We start from the raw sequence: 15,576 nt of genomic DNA on the forward strand, positions 1-15,576 counted from the left end.
TTTTGGTTTGTTCAGGCAACGAGGGAGCTTTAGGGATAGTAACAACAGGTTTGGTGATAGACGTATCACTTCTCCCAAAATCAGTGTGACTAATTTTAGGTCTACATGCATCTCCGCCCTTCTTTCTCCTTTTTTTGGGTGGTGGGCCGGGAACTTTAGACTAAAGGTCTAGTCTTCCTTTTAGTAGGCTCTTTACTTGGCGGGGAAGAGATTGGTAGCACTTCTGTTCCCGACAAAGAGTCACGCGAACAAGAGATAGTTATTACATGTGTGGAATCCAAGGAATTAGCTGGGGAAGATGGGGGAGATAACTCCCGAAGAAGTGCAGGGACACCATCTAATGAGGTCAAATCATCATTAGACGGGTTTACAACCGACTGGGTATCTTGTTGTAAAAGGTCAGTAGGGGGCCTTTTCTTCAGGCATTCAATTGACTGGCGGCGCTCAGCCCTTCGCTCAGCTAGTATGTCCTCTCTCTCTAAATCCATAGTGACCTTACTGAAATATCGGTCCAATGTGCCCTTAGCCAAACCACCAGACTTTAAAGATGACGAGAACTCTTGATTCTCAGCCATAGTGACTTAAATAAGCAAGCAAGCGACCACTACAAAAGAAGGGGAAGGGAGTAGACGACCCCAAGCAAAAAAATGTCACACACAATATAAGTCCAGGTAACTCCCAATCAAAGTCACTGGCCCACGATGGGCCTATCTCCAACCGAAGACAATCCACAGAGAGTGACAAAGTGAATCCTGATAATCAGGTGCTACTAATATAGCCAGTCAGGGTAGGTCCAATGATGCAAAGCAGAGAGACAATATACAGATGGAAAAGATGGCAGGAAAGGCCAACACTTTCAACACTTACAGATTGGTAGAGATGACGGAGGGTATGCCCAGCCCGGCCTCGAGCGGTCCTTGACGGGCAAGGACGGGCCCGCCCTTGGCCCGGGCTTCGCCCGGGCGCTGCCCGCGCGCGTCCCGCGCTGCGTGGAGCCTGGGGGTTATTTAAGCAGCCCGGGCGCTGCCTGATGACATCAGCGGCAGGCGCCCGGAGCTGAAGGTGCTGGGATTTGTAGTTGTGCAGCCTCCCGGCGATGTCCCAGTTCGGGTGAAGAATAGTCGTGCCCCCGCTGAAGATGCCGTTCCCCTCACGGCGAACCTGTGTCCAAAGAGCGACAATGGTGAGTTGAAAAAGCGCGTCCCGCGCTGCGTGGAGCCTGGGGGTTATTTAAGCAGCCCGGGCGCTGCCTGATGACATCAGCGGCAGGCGCCCGGAGCTGAAGGTACTGGGATTTGTAGTTGTGCAGCCTCCCGGCGATGTCCCAGTTCGGGTGAAGAATAGTCGTGCCCCCGCTGAAGATGCCGTTCCCCTCACGGCGAACCTGTGTCCAAAGAGCGACAATGGTGAGTTGAAAAAGGGCGTCTCGCGCTGCGTGGAGCCTGGGGGTTATTTAAGCAGCCCGGGCGCTGCCTGATGACATCAGCGGCAGGCGCCCGGAGCTGAAGGTGCTGGGATTTGTAGTTGTGCAGCCTCCCGGCGATGTCCCAGTTCGGGTGAAGAATAGTCGTGCCCCCGCTGAAGATGCCGTTCCCCTCACGGCGAACCTGTGTCCAAAGAGCGACAATGGTGAGTTGAAAAAGCGCGTCCCGCGCTGCGTGGAGCCTGGGGGTTATTTAAGCAGCCCGGGCGCTGCCTGATGACATCAGCGGCAGGCGCCCGGAGCTGAAGGTGCTGGGATTTGTAGTTGTGCAGCCTCCCGGCGATGTCCCAGTTCGGGTGAAGAATAGTCGTGCCCCCGCTGAAGATGCCGTTCCCCTCACGGCGAACCTGTGTCCAAAGAGCGACAATGGTGAGTTGAAAAAGCGATGATATCTCATCTTGAGAAAATTAGGCCCAGATTGAGTAATCTCTGACTCAGCTCACCTCAGCAGGAGATCGTGCAGCACTACACTGCTTGAAAGGGAGAAAACATAAATGTCCCATATCTACTAAAATTGTTTGGAGAAAGAAGGCTTGTGTTCATGAGCTGTCTATGTGTATGTGTGAGATGTGTATCAGTAAGATTCCAAAAGAGCAGAAGTGTCTAAGTGATCGGTGGAAGTATATACTGCTGTTACGTAGGCGGGGCTTGTGCATTTGCTTGAACATATGAGTGGTGAGTTTGACCTGAGCTCATTTGTGCATCAGGAGTAGGTGCAACACACAGTTTGGTTATGAAGCTGTTCTTGTGGTCAAAGGAAACAAACTGAAGCCAACATGTTCTTGGATAAAATCTAGGTAGCTATTGTGCAAGTTGTCATTATGGTTCCAAATTTTATATTGCCTCAATAAACAATGTCCAGCTTTAGGCAAAGACTGTGTCAAGAGTGGCAGTTCTGGACACCTGCATAGAGTATGTTGCATGAATACTAGGAGGAACAATATGTGGTGAATGATGATGCTGAAAGTGAATTGCCTAATAGCATGGATAAATGACCTTTATGTGTCAGAGTCCATGAAAATGATTTTCCAAGTCTACAGATTCAATTGAAGATTCTAATATTGTAAATGTTCGGCTTTTAACTGATTCAGGTTCCAAAATACCCATCATTTCAAAAGAGACCTTGAAACTAGTCATGTTCCTCACATTCTTGGTTGGGCATGGGTATACAGAGTAAATTGTATATGCAGTTGAGGATGTGATGAATTTAAGTCAGACAAGGGAAAACGTTATTCATTATGGTTGATGCCAGTGGTGTAGGGCTCTGGCAGTTTTGTCCCAGTGGAAGGGAAGTCCTGAAAGCATTATTGCTTTCACTTCACTTACACTCAAATTATGTGATTGAGCATGAAATGCTGGCCTGTGTCTGCGCAGATGAGAGGTGTAAAGCTTATGTTTGGGGGACACATTTTCTTTTATTCACTTACCACCAAACGTTAGTGCCAATTATCGGTTGTACCAATGTTCATTCCATAAAAGAGACAGACAGGTTGCCAAGGTAAAGTATAAAACTTCTTGAATATCACTTTAAGTTGGAAATTATTCTAGGGCAAAAAGCAAAAAAGCAGATGGTTTGTCTCATCTTCCATGGCCAGGTGATCAACTGGAGGAGGTATTAGAAGATCAGAGGAATGTAAGTAGTTTGGTGGAAATTGTTGCATAGGGCAAAACTAAATGTGTCAGTGAAGATAAGCAGAGAAAACTCTTGGCTCATGGTGTTTCATCGAAATGGGTATGGAGTACATGAGTAAAGGTTGGCCTAGAGAAGGGAGTCTATCTGTGACTTTGCAACCTTTTAGTAATGTGCAGTCAGAGTTGTCGGCCGAAGCAGGGTTGTTATTTAGAGAAGACATGTTAGTTCCACCAAATGTAAATTACTGCACATTAGTCATGAAGGCTTGACGCTGAACAAGAAAAGTTTCAGAGAACCTATTTATGGCCAGCTATGGATAGGGACTTGAAGGCTGATTAGAAAAGGTTTTGTTTATTTGCAGAACAACAAAAACCTTAGTTGTGTGACACCACCTATGGTTGAGTTTGGTAGACCGTAAAGGATGTGGAGTTGAGTGAATTTAGATTTGTTCAGTCCATTTAATGTGCTTCCTAGTGTCCAACATTTGCCATGGTTTGGAAAAATCATTTAGCTAAGTGGCTGGAGGTCAAATATGTAAGTGAAACAAACACCAAGATGGTGATTACTTTTTAACAGATGTGTTTTCAAGAGAGGATTTTCTAAATGAAATGATATCTGATTATGGTGTGCATTTTATCTTGGCTGAGATGGGTGAGTTTTTAGGAGATGCAAGCATTCAACACTAGAAGCATAGTCTGCATCATCCCCAAAGCAATGCCCAGGTGGAGATAGCCAACAGACTTGTAAGTGAATGTGTAAAAAATGTAGTTATCGAAGTTGTGTATGAAGTGGATGTGGTTTGAGCTATGTTGTGGCCTTACTGTAACCCTTCTCACCGTGTGTTGGGTGTTTGGGTACATCTCTATAGCAGCTATTAAGCGGCAGGTCTTCTCAGGGTTTCTCAAGTCTGCGTGGTTGAGTAAACTCTCCACATTAAGTGTTGGTTTGATGCTCATACAAACATTAGTAAAATGCGCTTGAACATTCACAGAGCAAAACGTATATTAAAACAGGATACAACATGTGTAAAAGAGTTAAGAACGTTTTTATCAAAGGTTGGATTGGATTAGGATCAAAGGGCCTCATTCTAAGGTAATAAAAAGGTAGAGTAAAGTTTGGTGTGCCCTGCCATGCCTCAGAAATCAGTCAATATGTTTGTGTTGTAAGACTGGAGAAGGGACAATGGTGGAATAAGCGCAAGTGGTAAAAATGACAGGATATCCCTCTGGGATCAGGGAATGGGAAGAAGATCTATTTTTTTCTCGTAGTAAATGCAACTGTTCATTTCCTACAAAGTTTAATGACTTTGTTATTGAATAAATGTTTTGGTTTTACTTTATGTATAATCTTTTAAGTTTATCCTGAATGGAGTGTTCACCGTAATTGTTTTTCATGTTTTTTTTTATCATTCTCATTTTCTCATGTTATTTTTAATTTTCAGATTTATTTTTGAGGTGGGAGGTGTGTTATGTCCTGCTTTCTCCCTTGAGCTCATATTTCTTGTACTGGAAGAGAATGTTGATCAGGCTTCACTCGGGGTTTCAGAGAGGACTAGAACAGGAGATGTGACCGGGAGAGGACAGTTGGGACAGTGTTTTGCACCTGTAGGCGGTTGTCTATTCAGCGGCATTATTGAATGAAGAAATATAAAATTACTCAATTCCCACTTATTCCTTGTAAGAAGCGTGTGTTCATAGTGCAACATCTTAATTATTCTCCAGTTGCACAATTTTGTCAGATTTTTTAAAAGAGTCACATTGTTGTGTCAGTTGCAATGTCACACATTACTTGAACTGAATTACAGTGATCCCAGTTCTTTTCTACTACCTCTCTTTTGTGCTTTCCATGCAAATCTACAAATTCATTGGTGTGCTGGATCAAACAAATTCAGTATTTCAACTTACCTGGAGTGTATGGCCATACAAGGAACATCCATCCCAAAAGTACTTCCACCATCTGATTATATAGGTTCCCCCTTTTGTTAGCCACCTTTCCATGAATCACATGGGAGAACCGGTCTAGCAGGACACAGTGATTCACAATGTCCAAAGCCAGAGATTTGTTTACAAGAACTAATGAGGTTGGTCTGCCTCTTTGCCTCAGTCTCTCATATACATATCACAATTCAAAGTGATTCTTCTCTGAGTATCTGTGACTCCCTCATAAGTCTTAACTTACTCAATGTATACAACGTAAATTCAGGATTAAGCAGGAGTACTACAAGAGTAAGTCACGTCAAAATGTTTAGATCTGGCCCTGAACTTTTCGTCTTTGTATTTACAACTGGAAACAGAATGCTACTAATGAAAGGCTTTTTTCAAAAGCAGTCATACTTCATTATCAGAAACACTGCACTGTGCTTTTCTGTTTGTAGCCACAACATGCCTCGTGTCAAATCAGTGCCTGCTTACCTGTAACTTTGGGCCAGATTTCCAAAGGTGTCCCATGAGAGGGTTCATGGGAGTTGTCCTGCATCTACCCATGGATTGTGATGCAAACCCATATCTGCAAAGACTTGTAGACATGGGTTTGCACCAAAACGGTGCGTCTGCCTGAGGCTGGCATAACGTGGAGAAATAGCTTTATTTTTCCTCATTATTTCCTATATGCATTGTGTGCTGCATTCTGCATCACACATACAAAGAGAAAATAGCCTTAGTGTTCCTGCACAAAAACTAACCTAACTTTTTTTTAAAATAATTTTTATTGAAGATAAAGAACACAGGAATACAAATATACTTAGTCAAGTTCGATGTAGATATAAGTATACAAGTATAGATAAATAGTAACTGTAAAATAGGTGATATATAGAGAAAAGGTTACAGAATATCATAACTTTTATACTAATGTTCCTGAACAATGACTACTAAAAAATACATAATAAAAATAGGTATAAAATTATATTGGTATACAAAGAACCTGTGTAAATACTAGAGTGAATACAATATGTAGAAAGAGCTAGTTAATTTTTTAAAGAAAAAGAATAAAAGAAAGGGAAAAGAAAGAGGAAGACAGAAAAAGAAGAAAGAAAAAAGAAAAAGAAAAAGGAAAAGAAAAGAAAGAAAAAGGAGGAAATATGAAATATAGAGAAAGGGATGATAAAGATTAAGATTACGATGATAGAAAAGTAGTAAAAGGTAGCCATAATAGATCAGATTTAATTGGTAAATGGATTGAAGTCTGAGGTACAGAAGCAATTCTATGTTCATCACATATTAAATTCCACCAAAGTAAAAAGGATAATTTAGAGTTGTCTTTCCAACAAGTTAGTATAACTTTAAAGGCCACAGCACGGAATAAATCTAATAAAATTGATTTGGAAGTAATTTGATCAAAATCTGGTGACAAAGTACCTAAAAATACATTGTGAATATTAAATTGGATCTTATAAGAAAAAATCAATATACATTTTGATCATACAGCTTTCCAAAAAGTATGTACCTTAAAACAATAGAACAGTAAATGTATTAAAGAGCCTTCAGCAGTAAGACACGACCAACAAGATGATGTGACAGAATGGTTGAACTTATGTAAGAGAAGGGAAGTAATAACAACTCTATTATAAATAAAGTATAAGGATTGTGTGGTATTTGCAGCTTTGGATGTCTTGAAGAGTTTCTGCCAAAACTTATCCCGTTGAGATACAGACAGTATCTGAGATAGATCCTGTTCCCATTCTAGTTCAATATTTGATTTATTCCGTGTGCTAACAGGAGTAGATAAAGTTTTATAGATATATGAGGCACTAGGAATAGTATCAGAAGAAACATGATATAAGGGACTATCAGGAGAAAAAGAAGTAGGAATTGGTTGAGAAAGGAAATTCTGTACACATCCCTGTAGTTTTGGGGCTAATGTGTTATACTGCTGAATACAGGAATCAGGTAAGTGAAAAGTCTCTTGCAACTGGTGGAAAGATAAAATCACATTATTAACAATCATTTGATTGACATAAAAAAGGCCCTTTTCTTTCCACTGTTTGTAATAGAATGATTTGTGACAAAATTTGATGTATTTACTAAACCATCGTGAGGAAGCTAGAAAAATTGATATTTATCAAAATTCTTAAAGAAAAATGTATGCAACAGAAATTGAGAATGTTTCAAAATTGGTTATTTGGAAATAAAAGTACAATTAGTCATGTAAACAATATCCCGTACTGAAAAATCATTTAACAATAAGCATTCAACATTGACCCAGGAAGGTTTGGGTAAATCCTGATAGTCTTTGGATAGAGCATAAAATTGACGAATCAGAAAAGCATTATGGTATAATTTAAAATCAGGAAATCTTACACCCCCTCGTTCTTGGGTCGAAGCAATTTGAACATAGCAATACGTGCGTGCTTATTATTCCAAAGAAATGTAGTACACAACGAATTAATCTAAGTAAAATAGTATTTAGGGATTGTGAATGATAACATAGACAATATAAACAGTATCTGGGGAACAATCATCATTTTAATTGTGTCAAGTCTGCCCCACCATGATAAAAATAAAGGTGACCAAAGGTTTAACAAATTGGTAATTTTAAGTTTTAAGGCAGTAAAGTTATGGGATAATGTGTCACGAATGTAAAGTTGGTCGAATCAAACATAAGCTTATAGCAGGAAGGATTTAAGGGTAAAATCTCGGTCTTAGAGAAATTTAATTTGTAGCCTGACACATTAGAGAATGACGAGATTTCCTGTAAAAAGGGGGGCAAGGAAGACACAGGATTGGACATATAAATAAGAACATCATCTGAATATGCAGACAATTTAATTTGAAGGGATTTTAAATTAAAACCAGTAATAAGAGGATTATTTCTAATGCGTTCCAGGAAGCGTTCTAAGCATAACAAGAAAAGCAATGGGGAAAGGGGACATCCCTGACGTATACCTCTTTGGAGAGAAAATTATGGGGGAAAAAGACCATTAACAAAAACACATGCTTTTGGATTTGTATATAACAATTTGACATATGAAATAATCATTGGACCAAAACCAAACCATTTTAGTGTGTGAATCATGAAATCCCAGTTAATTCGGTCTAAGGCTTTTTCTGCATCCAAAGATAGTGCAGCTAATGGAGAGGGATATCTTTTGCTAAGAGCAAGAATATTGGAAAACATTCTGTCATTATCAGAAGCCAGAAGTCCTTTAACGAAACCAGTTTGATCTGGATCAATGAGAAAGGGAATAACTTTCTCTAAACGGGAAGCCAGGATTTTAGCAAAAACTTTACAATCATAATTAATTAGTGATATAGGATGAAAACATTTGCAAAAGGAGGGGTCTTTATCTGGTTTAGGGATTACAATAATAAGGGCTTTCAAAAAGGAGCCACAGGCTTTAGAATTGGATATAAAAGAATTAAAATGTTCCAATAATTTAGGGGCAAAAATTGAAGAGAAGGCTAAAAATAATTCAACTGAAAAACCATCAGGGCCAGGAGCCTTCGCTTTTTTCAAGGATTTAAGAGTGTCAGATAATTCTTAAAGTGAAATATCTTCCTCAAGTGGTTTGAAAATATCCGGGAGAGTTTTAGGTTTGGGAACATCTCGGAAAAAAGAAATAAAGTCTTCTTCAGAAGGCTTAGTAGTTTCTGTGTATAAGAGATTGTAGTATGATTGAAATGTGGAAATAATATCAGAATCAGTCAATAGGAGTGCATTGTTCGATTCTGAATGAATAGGGCCAATAGTTGTACGTTCTGACTTGACTTTTACATATTTCGCTAACAGTTTTCCTGCTTTATTTTGGCCTCCGTGATATTTCGATTTAATCTTAAGGAGGATGTTACACACATCTGTAGTAACTATTTTATTCAGGGTGGATTTAACTTTAATTAACTCTTGTAGTGATGATGAGGATTTGGATGAGTAGTAATTATGTTCTAATGTTTTGAGAAGAGTTAGGCTCTCTTTATATTTAGCATGCATTAGCTGTTTTTTTTCTTTGAAGAATAGGCAATAGTAAAGGCTCTAAAGGATGCTTTAAATGCATCTCAATTATTGTGTAATGAGGTGTCTGAAGAATTATTAAATACAAAAAATTCCTTAATAAAGGAGGTTGCTTCTGAAATGAAAGTACGATCTGATAAAAGGTGATTATTAAAAGGCCATCGGCCTTGTTTGCATGTGGTGATAGATAAGTCAATAAAGGTAGAAACAGGAGCATGGTCAGAAATAAAAATAGACCCAATGTCAGACGACTGGAGACAAGGCAACAACGATCTGGAAATTAAAATATAATCAATACGAGATCTAGTATGGTGTACAGGAGAAAAGAAAGTAAATTCTGAGGTATCTGGATTACACGTTTTCCATGTATCAAATAGGGGACGAGAAGAAATGGCTGATTGAAATGATTTATGGGTTTTATTTGGTTTAAATTTGCATTTAGATTGTCTGTCTGAAAACGGGTCTAACCAGTTATTAAAATCACCACCAACCACAATGTTAGAATTGGACACCGACAATAATTTCAACTTTATAGAGTGCCAGAATTCCGGATCTGGTTTACCAGGCCCATAATTATTAAAGAAGGTAATTTGTCTTTTATTAATGATAACATCAACCATTACCCAACGACCAAAGGGATCACAATCTGATGACACAATCTGTGCATTAGTAGATTTATGAAACAATATAACAACACCACCATGACGATCAATAGCAGGAGAAACAACAATTTGATTGACCCATTGGTGTTTGAGTTTAAGAGATTCTTTATCATTACAATGGGTTTCCTGTAAAAAAGCAACCTGGGTGTTAAGTTTAGCTAAATGAGACAATACCTTTTGACGTTTGACAGGTTGACCAAGACCACGAACATTCCACAAGATCACATTAACCATGACGTTGGATGAAGGGGTACATGAGGAAATAGGAACACATAACTGCATAATCAACAAGAGAAAAGATGGAAAGACATTGGTCAATATGTGATGAGGAAGACATATTATTAAAGGTGTAGCAGTTACTAAAAAACAGGATTAAGAGTGAGATAAAATGTACAGAAGAATATAAAGGAAAAGAAAAAGAGAGAAAAGAAATAGAAAGAAGAGACAGAGACAAGTAAACAGATCAAGGACTAACATCCAGATCTGTAAAAAGAGAAGAAAATCGAAAGAGGAGGAGCATAGTGACGCCAGAGGACACGGACCACAATATTAGGTATAAAGGAGGAGGGAAAAAGAGAACCTCATGAGAATAAGTAAAATAAACAATCAGAAAAACATTAAGTAAACAAGTTTGTTGGAGTCAAAATTAACAATCCTGAAATGTAGAGAAGTCAAGGATTAGTATCCATTCCATGTGATGGAAGACTATGAAGATAGAGTTTAAGCTTTTCCGGATCATCAAATGAACGTGTTCGACCATCGTGTGTAATTTTGCAGTGACATGGATGGAGGATTCCATATTAGATGTTGAGAGGATGTAAAGCAAGAAATTCTTTGCGACGGGCATTAGTTGCATTGGAAATATCCTGAGAGTAGTCGTACTCAGGGTGCAGTTCGGAAGCTACAGAACACTATGCGGCGGATAGTTAAGTCTGTAAATGAACTTACCAAGCGAGTGACAGATACAGAGGAACGAATATCAAGTACCGAAGACATACTTACTAAGCAACAAACCGCGATAGAGACTTTACAGGCTACCCGAGAGGATATTGAATGGAAGATGACGGATCTGGAAAACCGCGCACGGCGCAATAACCTGCGCGTTCTTGGAATTCCAGAGATGAAAGAAGGGAAAGATGCCCGAAAGTTCATCATCGAGACTTTCACTGAAGCCTTCCCAGAGCTAGCCGAATGGCAGTGGGAGAAGGAGATCACCAGGGCACATAGATATCCATTTGTATTGCGTAAGACCCGCGGGGAATCAAATCCTTCGACAGGCTCGAAAGTTTTTCCACGAGCGATACTAATCTGCGTAAATAACTTTGTTTTGAGAGAAGCATTATACGATTTGGCCCGCCCTGATAAGCGGCGTAAGGGTTCCGGATGTGACTTTTTTGTTAGGCCGGACTATTGTTCAGCTACTGTGACCTTAAGATGGCAATTTCGACAATTATTTCAGCCATTTCAAGCTAAGGGTGCGCAGGTATTCCTCCTGAATCCTGCTAAACTCAAGGTGATTTATAAGAGTCAGGCTAAATATTTCACCTCGGAATCTCAAGCGCAAGCATATTTGAAGTCTATCGCTACTAAAGAAGGTCCACCCTGAAGGTGAAAAAAGGGAAAGAAAAAAAAAAACACGGTGGGAAGTAAATTGTTTGGAATGGGAAGAAAAAAGAGGAGAGGGAGGGAAAAAAATAAATAAAAATAAATAAAAAAGCATAATTAGTTAGTTAAAACACTATCTCATTTTGATGCGCTATATATCAGAGGTGAATTAAATACTGGAGGGAGGAGCTGTAGTATTAACCTGCACCAATAGGACTTCAACGGCTTCCTAAATGCTGTTTAAATTTCTATGGATATTTATTTTTATCAAGGTAGAAAAACTGGTTTGACTAAAAGAGCGACACTGTTTAAAAAAGTTAGGATGACTATGTAATTAATAGTATTAAAGGTATAAAGGGATAAAGTGCCGGTCTATGAGATGTTTTTATTACAGGGTGGAAAATATGTTTTTGTAATGTGTTGTTTAAGTAAAAACAGATTATAGATAAATGTAGGAAGATGGCAACAACCTGGCGGATCCTCTGTCGAGGTGGATCTCGCACACTCGCATCACTAAGGACTTTGTCCTTTTGCTCACAAGGGGTGGCTGAAGTAGGGAGGGGGGGGAGGGTGGCCTCGGTTCGGGGCCAGAGGGTGGGTTCAGAGTGGGATGGTTGAAAAGGGGAAAACAGGGACCACGGGTATAATTTCTATTGATTGTATGAAAACAATGCAGGACAGGGGGCAGAGTGTTTCTATTTTTTTTAGAGCTAGATCCAGAGCAGATGGCAGCTAGAAAATTAAGAATAGGTACTCTAAATGTGAGAGGCTTGAATGCTCTAAATAAAAGGCAACGTGTTGCTCGGGAATTGCAGTGGCTTAACTGCGATATTATTGCATTGCAGGAGACACATCTTGCATGGTCTAAGCGAAAGCATTTAAGCGATCTTGGGTATAGTGTGCTGGTGTGCACTAAGCAGTCTATTACAACGCGGGGGGTTGCTATATTAGCTAATAGAAATCTAATTGAAGGCGGTCGAGTCTTAGAGGATAATGCTGAAAGGTGGGCAATTACGGAATGTAAAGTAGGAACTTTTAAATGCACTGTCTGCTCCATCTATGGTTCTAATTTCGATGAGGCAGCAGTCCTGGAATATTTGAATGTTGAATTGGCAACCTGGCCCGCTCCTGTAATTCTCTGTGGTGATTTGAATATTAATCTCCATCCTGGAACATTAGGTAGTGATCAATATAGTTACGTAGGCAGGAAACCAAAGGTATACAGGGCATTAAGCTCACTGGTGAAAGCACATGGACTAACGGATGCTTGGGCCTATCTCAGGAAGACCGAGCCCGGTTATACTTTTTTATCGGCTCCTCACCAAAAACTATTCCGCCTTGATTACTTTTTAGTTACACATAAGCTGCTTCACGATGCACGAATACAGTTACATCAGATTGGTCGCACATTGCTACACCTACCAGTCGTGTTCCCCCAATGAAAATGGTCCCTGAAGGTCAGCGTCGGCGGATACACCTATACTCAAGAGTGCGTGCAAGTATGCGTGGCGTGTGCCATCCCTGGACACGTGTTTCGAGGTAGTTGCCTCTCGTCAGCAGGGAGTAGGAAAATGAGAGTGGGGTTGCTGTGTAAGCTGCTAAAAACATAATCAGGTCTAGTACCTCTCTTAGCACGCAGGTGCGTAACCATGAGTCCGTCGACTCCACCGGCTCAAGGGAGCCTGAATATAAAGTTACATCAGATTGGTCGCACACTGCTACACCTACCAGTCGTGTTCCCCCAATGAAAATGGTCCCTGAAGGTCAGCGTCGGCGGATACACCTATACTCAAGAGTGCGTGCAAGTATGCGTGGCGTGTGCCATCCCTGGACACGTGTTTCGAGGTACTTGCCTCTCGTCAGCAGGGAGTAGGAAAATGAGAGTGGGGTTGCTGTGTAAGCTGCTAAAACCATAATCAGGTCTAGTACCTCTCTTAGCGCGCAGGTGCGTAACCATGAGTCTGTCGACTCCACCGGCTCAAGGGAGCCTGAATATAAAGTTACATCAGATTGGTCGCACACTGCTACACCTACCAGTCGTGTTCCCCCACTGAAAATGGTCCCTGAAGGTCAGCGTCGGCGGATACACCTATACTCAAGAGTGCGTGCAAGTATGCGTGGCGTGTGCCATCCCTGGACACGTGTTTCGAGGTAGTTGCCTCTCGTCAGCAGGGAGTAGGAAAATGAGAGTGGGGTTGCTGTGTAAGCTGCTAAAAACATAATCAGGTCTAGTACCTCTCTTAGCGCGCAGGTGCGTAACCATGAGTCCGTCGACTCCACCGGCTCAAGGGAGCCTGAATATAAAGTTACATCAGATTAGTCGCACACTGCTACACCTACCAGTCGTGTTCCCCCAATGAAAATGGTCCCTGAAGGTCAGCGTCGGCGGATACACCTATACTCAAGAGTGCGTGCAAGTATGCGTGGCGTGTGCCATCCCTGGACACGTGTTTCGAGGTAGTTGCCTCTCGTCAGCAGGGAGTAGGAAAATGAGAGTGGGGTTGCTGTGTAAGCTGCTAAAAACATAATCAGGTCTAGTACCTCTCTTAGCGCGCAGGTGCGTAACCATGAGTCCGTCGACTCCACCGGCTCAAGGGAGCCTGAATATAAAGTTACATCAGATTGGTCGCACACTGCTACACCTACCAGTCGTGTTCCCCCAATGAAAATGGTCCCTGAAGGTCAGCGTCGGCGGATACACCTATACTCAAGAGTGCGTGCAAGTATGCGTGGCGTGTGCCATCCCTGGACAAGTGTTTCGAGGTAGTTGCCTCTCGTCAGCAGGGAGTAGGAAAATGAGAGTGGGGTTGCTGTGTAAGCTGCTAAAAACATAATCAGGTCTAGTACCTCTCTTAGCGCGCAGGTGCGTAACCATGAGTCGGTCGACTCCACCGGCTCAAGGGAGCCTGAATATAAAGTTACATCAGATTGGTCGCACACTGCTACACCTACCAGTCGTGTTCCCCCAATGAAAATGGTCCCTGAAGGTCAGCGTCGGCGGATACACCTATACTCAAGAGTGCGTGCAAGTATGCGTGGCGTGTGCCATCCCTGGACACGTGTTTCGAGGTAGTTGCCTCTTGTCAGCAGGGAGTAGGAAAATGAGAGTGGGGTTGCTGTGTAAGCTGCTAAAAACATAATCAGGTCTAGTACCTCTCTTAGCGCGCAGGTGCGTAACCATGAGTCCGTCGACTCCACCGGCTCAAGGGAGCCTGAATATAAAGTTACATCAGATTGGTCGCACACTGCTACACCTACCAGTCGTGTTGCCCCAATGAAAATGGTCCCTGAAGGTCAGCGTCGGCGGATACACCTATACTCAAGAGTGCGTGCAAGTATGCGTGGCGTGTGCCATCCCTGGACACGTGTTTCGAGGTAGTTGCCTCTCGTCAGCAGGGAGTAGGAAAATGAGAGTGGGGTTGCTGTGTAAGCTGCTAAAAACATAATCAGGTCTAGTACCTCTCTTAGCGCGCAGGTGCGTAACCATGAGTCCGTCGACTCCACCGGCTCAAGGGAGCCTGAATATAAAGTTACATCAGATTGGTCGCACACTGCTACACCTACCAGTCGTGTTCCCCCAATGAAAATGGTCCCTGAAGGTCAGCGTCGGCGGATACACCTATACTCAAGAGTGCGTGCAAGTATGCGTGGCGTGTGCCATCCCTGGACACGTGTTTCGAGGTAGTTGCCTCTCGTCAGCAGGGAGTAGGAAAATGAGAGTGGGGTTGCTGTGTAAGCTGCTAAAAACATAATCAGGTCTAGTACCTCTCTTAGCGCGCAGGTGCGTAACCATGAGTCCGTCGACTCCACCGGCTCAAGGGAGCCTGAATATAAAGTTACATCAGATTGGTCGCACACTGCTACACCTACCAGTCATGTTCCCCCAATGAAAATGGTCCCTGAAGGTCAGCGTCGGCGGATACACCTATACTCAAGAGTGCGTGCAAGTATGCGTGGCGTGTGCCATCCCTGGACACGTGTTTCGAGGTAGTTGCCTCTTGTCAGCAGGGAGTAGGAAAATGAGAGTGGGGTTGCTGTGTAAGCTGCTAAAAACATAATCAGGTCTAGTACCTCTCTTAGCGCGCAGGTGCGTAACCATGAGTCCGTCGACTCCACCGGCTCAAGGGAGCCTGAATATAAAGTTACATCAGATTGGTCGCACACTGCTACACCTACCAGTCGTGTTCTCCCAATGAAAATGGTCCCTGAAGGTCAGCGTCGGCGGATACACCTATACTCAAGAGTGCGTG

At 42.0% G+C, this 15,576-nt stretch overlaps 1 long non-coding RNA gene across 1 annotated transcript in view; it reads right to left on the reverse strand.

Annotated features, from left to right (window-relative positions):
* LOC146816788 (uncharacterized) overlaps positions 1–15,576 on the reverse strand; it is a 319,478-nt gene that overhangs the window by 258,906 nt on the left and 44,996 nt on the right. The window lies entirely within an intron of this gene.

The sequence above is a fragment of the Triturus cristatus genome, chromosome 6, assembly GCF_964204655.1.
Source record: "Triturus cristatus chromosome 6, aTriCri1.1, whole genome shotgun sequence".
Lineage (NCBI taxonomy): Eukaryota > Metazoa > Chordata > Amphibia > Caudata > Salamandridae > Triturus > Triturus cristatus.